The following is a 7,365-nucleotide window of genomic DNA, read 5'->3' as shown; positions in this document are numbered from 1 at the left end:
CCCCCCCGTCCCTCTTCTGCCTCAGGCACCACTGAACTATGAACCCCCCCCCCCCCCCCAAGCTATTTTTTTTATGCCCTAAAAATCTTTTTATCTGCACTGTTTGTTCACTGGTTTGCACTCTATCTGCCATGTGCCTTGCGCTGCTTTTATTTAACCTTATTTTTATTTTATTTTTTTCTATTATGTCTTTTTTTTACATTCCCTTATTGTATACTTTTATCTTATATTTTATATTTGATCTAGATTTTTAGGCTCTACTGTTAGTGTTATCTGTATGCACTGGGGGTCTGAGAGTAACGCAATTTTGATTCTCTGTATGTATGTACTGTACGAAGAAATTAAAAATCAGAATTTAATTAAATCCTTTTCATTTTCACATTTTACATTTCATTTTAAACAATGTCTAGAAAAATTTACACTCCAAGTGTAAAGTGTTACACATGCTATTGTTGGTCAAATTTTACACTATGGGGTATTTAACACCTCTGCTGTTGTTTTAAGTGTAATTAATAATGTCCTCTTTCAGTGCAAACAAAAAAAAATAATGTTTAATTATGTTAAAAATAAAGTTCATGTAAAAGGATAGACATAAAATCAGGAAAGTCTTCAGACAGATGTATACATTTTTAACATTTATTGAACAAATGGGCAAAGTGCTAACTTTAAAGCATATACCAGATGTGTAGAGGTTAATTAGTCAGTCACATTCATTAAGTGTTGCACAGAAACAAAGTAGTTTAATAAAACACAAAATCATCAAATTTACCTAGACATGAACAAATATGACGTGTAGATTTGAGTTGTGTTAAATGTGTTTTTCATATACAACTCATTTGGCAATATTTTGAGGCAGACAATAGGTATTGACAGAAATGTCCAAATGTCCCCCCCCCCCCTAAGCTATTTTTTTTAATGCACTAAAAATCTTTTTATCTGCACTGTTTGTTCACTGGTTTGCACTCTATCTGCCAAGTGCCTTGCGCTGCTTTTATTTAACCTATTTTTTTTATTTTTTTCTATTTTGTCTTTTTTACATTCCCTTATTGTATAGTTTTATCTTATATTCCCTATATTTGATCTAGATTTTTAGGCTATATTGTTATGTTATCTTATGCACCGGGGGTATTTTACGCAATTTTCGATCTCTCTGTATGTATGTACTGTACATGTGGAAGAATTGCACAATAAGGCAGACTTGACTGACTTGACTAATGCTCAATCAGCCATTACTTATTATTATTAATCTCCAGCATCCTTCTGTTACTTTAACACTCTGAGTGGGACTAATATAAAAACTGAGCAGTGTTGATTAACACAAGGGATTTTTGCTGTGGTGTGTGCCCCAAATAGTTAATCCGCCAGACTTTGGTTGACAATATGCTAGTATGAGGTGTACACTGTAACACTCTGAGTTGGACCTTACTTGTCATTAAAATACACTTAATATAATAGGAAATTGTGTACACTTTTTTACAGGATTATTCTTTTGTTTAATTGGCTTGAATGTTAAATTACATTAAAAAACATTCTATGTAAAAAGAAGACAAGACAATTCACATATTTAAAATTAAGACAACTATGTGTTTTTTTTACTGTGAAACCTTAAATTTAAGGTAAATGCATGTAAAAAAAACAATCGTAAAAAAACGGTAAAAAGTCTGGCAGCAAAGTTGCCAAACACTTACCGTCAAATTACAGTAAAAAACCTTAAGTTATTCTACGGAATAATTCTGTTTTTTAAATACAGATATTTACTGTAAACATTTTCCGTATTTTTACCGTTCCACTGCTAAAGAATGAAAAGAAAATCTCATTAAAAAATGTCTGTAGAATGTTAAACAAATGAATAAATCTGCATATAAACTGGAGATTATTGTAGAAATACCTTAAAATTATACAATTAATTAAAGTCTTCTGTTTTTACACAGTATTCTTTGGTAAATTCGTAACATTATCAATTAAATCCACAAGAATTCCCCGTCAAAGTACAGATTTTTAGATGTAAAACACACAAAAATTACATAACATTACTTAAAATACCGTATTTTAAAAGCTTTAGGTTTTATTTTATGGGATTATCAAATATATTAATATTAAATTCCTGTTAAATTTAGTTTTTGAACTGTAGAAAAAATAAGATCACATTATAATAGCTTGCAAAGCCATATTTTTTTATAGTCATTACTTTATATAAACAATATTTGACAGTAATTACAAGCATTTATCCAATATATCTACATACTTTCCCCATTTATGTATGGGGTTTACTTTGAATAAACATACTTTTATAGTAATTAAAAGCAACTATCCAATATATTTACAGACTTTCTCTATTAATGTATGGGGTTTATTTTGAATAAACTCACTTTTATAGTAATTAAATGCAACTATCCAATTTATATACATTCTTCTCCCATTAATGTATAGGGTTACTTTATATAAACATTGTTTTATAATACTTAAAAGCAACTATCCAATATATCTACATACTGTTTCCATAAATTCATGGAGTTCACTTTATATAAAAAAAAAAATGTTTATAGTAATTAAAAGCAATTATCCAATACATTTACATACCTTTCCCATTAATTTATGGAGTTCACTTATATAAACTTTGTTTTATAATACTAAAAAGCAACTATCCAATATATCTACAAACTTTTCCCAATAATTCATAGTTCACTTTATATAAACCTTTGTTTTAATTTAAAGCAGCTATCCAATATATCTACATACTTTTCCTATTACTGTATGGAGTTTACATAGTTTCTTTTATTTACTATAAAACAATGTATCCAATATATCTATAGACTTCTGCCATTAATGTATGAGGTATATTTTCCAAAAGCATTTTTGATAGTAATTGAAATTAACGATCCAAGACATACATGTCAGACACTCTTCAGAGGAATATTTGTTCTGCAGTGTATACATAGGTTCATTTCAGCTTTTTCAATTTGGTCTCATATGTGCTGTGTTGGAATTGCTGTCAAACTATCTCTGAATGCAAATTCTAGAACTAAGTTTTGTATTTAGCTTGTAATTTGCAGTTATTTCTAAAGATGTATAATATATATATATATATATATATATATATATATATATATATATATATATATATATATATATATATATATATATATATATATAAATATATAATATAACACACACACTGAATTAAAATCAGAATTTAATTAAATCCTTTTCATTTTCACATTTTACATTTCATTTTAAACAATGTCTAGAAAAATTACACTCCAGGTGTAAAGTATTACACATGCTATTGCTGTTCAAATTTTACACTATGGGGTATTTAACACCTCTGCTGTTGTTTTAAGCGTAATTAATAATGTCCTCTTTTCAGTGCAAACAAAAAAAATAATGTTAATTATGATAAAAAATAAAGTTAATGTAAAAGGATAGACATAAAATCAGGAAAGTCTTCAGACAGATGTATACATTTCAACATTTATTGAACAAATGGGCAAAGTGGCAACTTTAAAGCATATACCAGATGTGTAGAGGTTAATTAGTCAGTCACATTCATTAAGTGTTGCACAGAAACAAAGTAATTAATAAAACACAAAATCATCAAATTTACCTAGACATGAACAAATATGACGTGTAGATTTGAGTTGTGTAGTATCCATGAATGATGTTCCTCATCGTCCCATCAGTGAGCGTGTATGGCTGTGTGGTCTCTTCTCTGCAATCAAGCTGTTCTTGTTAGTGCCTGCAGATAAAAGACAAAAGTAACACTCAAGGTCAGCTCTCCAAACTTTTTTTTTTTTTTTTTTATATTAAATGTGTTTTTCATATACAACCCATTTGGCAATATTTTTAGGCAGACAATAGGGTATTGACAGAAATGTCCAAATGTACCTTTTTGAAGATGGTTTTTCAGCTTGACAGGATGACTTTTTTCCAGATCCCTTGCAGCCTTGTAATGATGGTGGAATCAAATGAAGTAGGAGACCAATTTGAAGCAATATAACTGTCCCATTCTAAATAACAGATATGACAAATTCAGCAAAAAATGCATGAACACAGAATATAGATACAACATGAATATAGATATTCTTATTCTGAAATATAGCCTAAACTTAGACAATCTGTTTCATACTTCTTAACAGCTGATTCAGAGGTCAACTGGATCCTTGAAGGTCTTCTGAGGCTTCTTGAAAAAAAAGAAAAGACAATAAAACAATTAATGACAACATCTCTCTCAGGAACCATTCTGCTAAGTTGAATTGTGTAGTCACACAGTGGCTCTGTTCACAACCTGGCATTAGCACGCATCTCGGGTGACACATATGGCCATATACTTTTATTACAGGATTCGTTAAAAAATGAAAAGTTCTATCAGTTTACTCAGCCAAGACTTTTGTTATCTTTGAAACACAACTGAAGATTTACAGTTTCACCTACCTTTAACTCACATTCATACGCAGCCCTACACGTCACTTGTAGGAGAAAAACATACAATCCGTCCCGTCAGTTTATAAACCGACACTTTTTGTTAAACCGAGAGAACGGTTTAAGAATTCGTGAGTACGGTTTACAAACTGACGGGACGGATTGTATGTTTTTCTCCTACAAGTGACGTGCGGGGCTGCGTACTTTCACGATACTTGCATAAACGAAACGTTACTTGTCATAAGAAACACTTCACGGAAGCGCGTTTGTGTCTTGACGCAGATATGACGACACGATAAACATGATATTCAGCTCTGAGAACAAGCAACGCAAGACAGTAGCGAATAGAAGTTTTTAAACGTGCTCTAATTTCAGACTTTTGCATTAGATAACGTCAATAAAATTTTTGGTAAAATGTTCCTCGTTATAGCAGCTCTGTCTGCAGAAAGACTGCACATCTGCAGCGGCGAGACGGACACTTCTACACGGTGTTGTGCGTCACAAAAAAGATGTTAGCGCGTAATGTTTAACACTCACACTATTACCGTTTCAAAGCATGGAAACAGCGAAATGCCGCACTCAATGCTTTCAAAAACAAATGCATTTACCATTTGATGAATTCTCTCATTTTAGTAGAAAACCTACCGAATATAACTTTAGCAGCTTCAGTCTTCAGCGCCAGATTCGCAGTAACCCCAGGCCGAGGAGGGAACAGAGGCGAGAGGACGACCAACTAAAAATAAAAGAAGCGTAAAGCATATAACGTTATAACATAAATTAACGAACGAACTTAACACTGAACCTGACAAAACACTCGCGGTTAGTAATTTCTAAATGTGTTCACCACCAAATCATATTTCGAGTTAAATTATCAACAAAAATGTTTTTCCAGTGTACTTTTATCAAGAGAAAAGGCAGTCCAGCTTACCGTCTCGGTCGCTCGAAGAAAAGATGGCGTTGTCGCTTCGCGAGGCAGCAGTCACTGAAGGGCGGAGTCCAGACAATTCGGCGGGTCTTTTATTTCGCACTTTTAGTGTAAAAGTGAAATTACACCATATAACAACACTGAACACGAGTACTGTTTAACACTGTGGATTGTTAATTCAAATCTTTGGGAATTAATAACTTTTAACACTGCAAATATTACACTGCTGATTTTACTGCCCTGTTACGTGCTATGACTTCGTCTCCGCTGAAAGAAAGACTGCCAACTGGATGTTCTTTTAATTTGAAAATCAAGCACCCAATCAGGGCTGGCTCTTAACCTTTAAAGGAAAAGGTACATATATGTACCTTTTAATGCTTGGGAACATATAAGCGAACCGAATGTATGCAATTATTAACATTTTACATATTAACAAATTAACATATTAACAAATTATTTACATTGGTAATCATGAAACTGACATATTGACCACACTTTCTTCCTGTTTTCACAAATCATCCTGTCCTGCTGTATCTGGATTCTCTATAATATACAAAAACAGAAAGATAAGGGACACAGTAACTTAGCAAAAAATATCAATAAAAGAGAAATTGAGCAATGGCTTGTTACCTTAGACTTAGACTTAGAAAACTTTAATGTCCTCAGAGAGGCAATTTGTGCCTTGACAACTAAAGTCATCATTATAAACAGAGCTACTGTTAAGAGTAAGTGCGATTAGGTGCGTAAAACGTAAAGCTTAGCTAGTGTTATGAAAAGCATTAGCATAACAGCATTTGCCAACCTAACGAAGTTTTTTTTTTTTTTTTTATTGCCCAAAGATTATTATTATTTTTTTTTATAAATGAAAATCCTTTCACCTTTTCACCTAAAAATTGGTGCAAAGAAAACATTGATTTGATGTATCTGTTTTAGTCCAAAAGTGCATGGTGCACATGCCCAAGTCGTGTGATAAACTCATCAGAGAATGTTTATGATTGTACAACATCCCACTATATGATCATCATGTTTTGGTCAGAGGAATGATTTGGCAAAAGTACAATGCAGCCAGTTCACATCATGCATAGGCCCACTCCCCTAACATAGCCTAAATACAGAATGACAATACCAGTACACAGAGGGCATTTAGAACAGAGACAGCCAGAGAGCCCAGACAGCCTGAATGGAGTAAAACAAGCTTGCACTACCCTGACATGTTAGAAGTCTTTGACTTCAGTCATTAATGGCCATCTTGCGATCTTCATCCCACTTTCACGGAGTCCATGGGCCCATGAGCCCCAAAGTCTATTACAGATGCTGGCCTGGGGCTCTTTTCCCAGTACCTACTTTGCTGGTGTCTGTAGTGTCTTATCAACTCTGGCTTCTGATGTCAGTTACATGGCATGCAGACAGGAATGAAATTAGCACCTCACACCTATCAAATACAGGGTAAATTTAAAACTTCCAAGTCCCCTGCCACCAATGCAGAAAGATACAATTAAGAAATATTATTTTTCAGAAGCAAAGATAAACTTTGCTGGCCACTTCAGCTTAAGATTCAACAAGTGCAGATACAAGAGTGATAGATAAAAAATATATACATAAAATAAAAATAAAAAAAAAACAGCTATGTAGGCTACCTTTCATGCAGATATGCTGTAAATAAAAATTGAACAATAATTACTGTGTGTTATACTACAGACACAGATCTAAAATATTGCCTTGAAAGATGGATGAATACAGCAGGAGGTATTGTTGCAGTGTAACTAAATATACAGTTATTGTACAGGAAATAATTGCACAGTTTAAGTTTAATATAAAATTCTTAAATCAAGAATAGTCATTTATTGTTTATGCATCATATATCCAGTGTTTCTACTGTCAGGCGCTTACTCAGTCTTTACAATTCTGAAGTGTTCTGTAAAAATTTCATAAGTGGCAGAGAAAAAATTGAGTGGCAACATTTTCAGCCCCCACCCATGGACTGTTTCAGCTGCTGCTGTCTGGCAAGTGATGCTGCAGCC

The 7,365-nt window shown here is 32.9% G+C and overlaps 1 long non-coding RNA gene across 1 annotated transcript; it reads right to left on the bottom strand.

Moving 5' to 3' along the window:
* Positions 1-3,459: 3,459 nt before the first annotated feature.
* On the bottom strand, positions 3,460-5,642 carry LOC109051843. Its single transcript, XR_006157212.1, has 5 exons — positions 5,348-5,642; positions 5,065-5,152; positions 4,127-4,180; positions 3,886-4,007; positions 3,460-3,736 (listed from the first exon to the last, which is right to left on the bottom strand). It is a non-coding gene; the product is annotated as an uncharacterized LOC109051843 (long non-coding RNA).
* Positions 5,643-7,365: the final 1,723 nt, after the last annotated feature.

This window comes from Cyprinus carpio, chromosome A4 (genome assembly GCF_018340385.1).
Source record: "Cyprinus carpio isolate SPL01 chromosome A4, ASM1834038v1, whole genome shotgun sequence".
NCBI lineage: Eukaryota > Metazoa > Chordata > Actinopteri > Cypriniformes > Cyprinidae > Cyprinus > Cyprinus carpio.
Note: the sequence above shows the minus strand (reverse complement) of the source record. Positions and strands in the feature narration are given on the sequence as shown.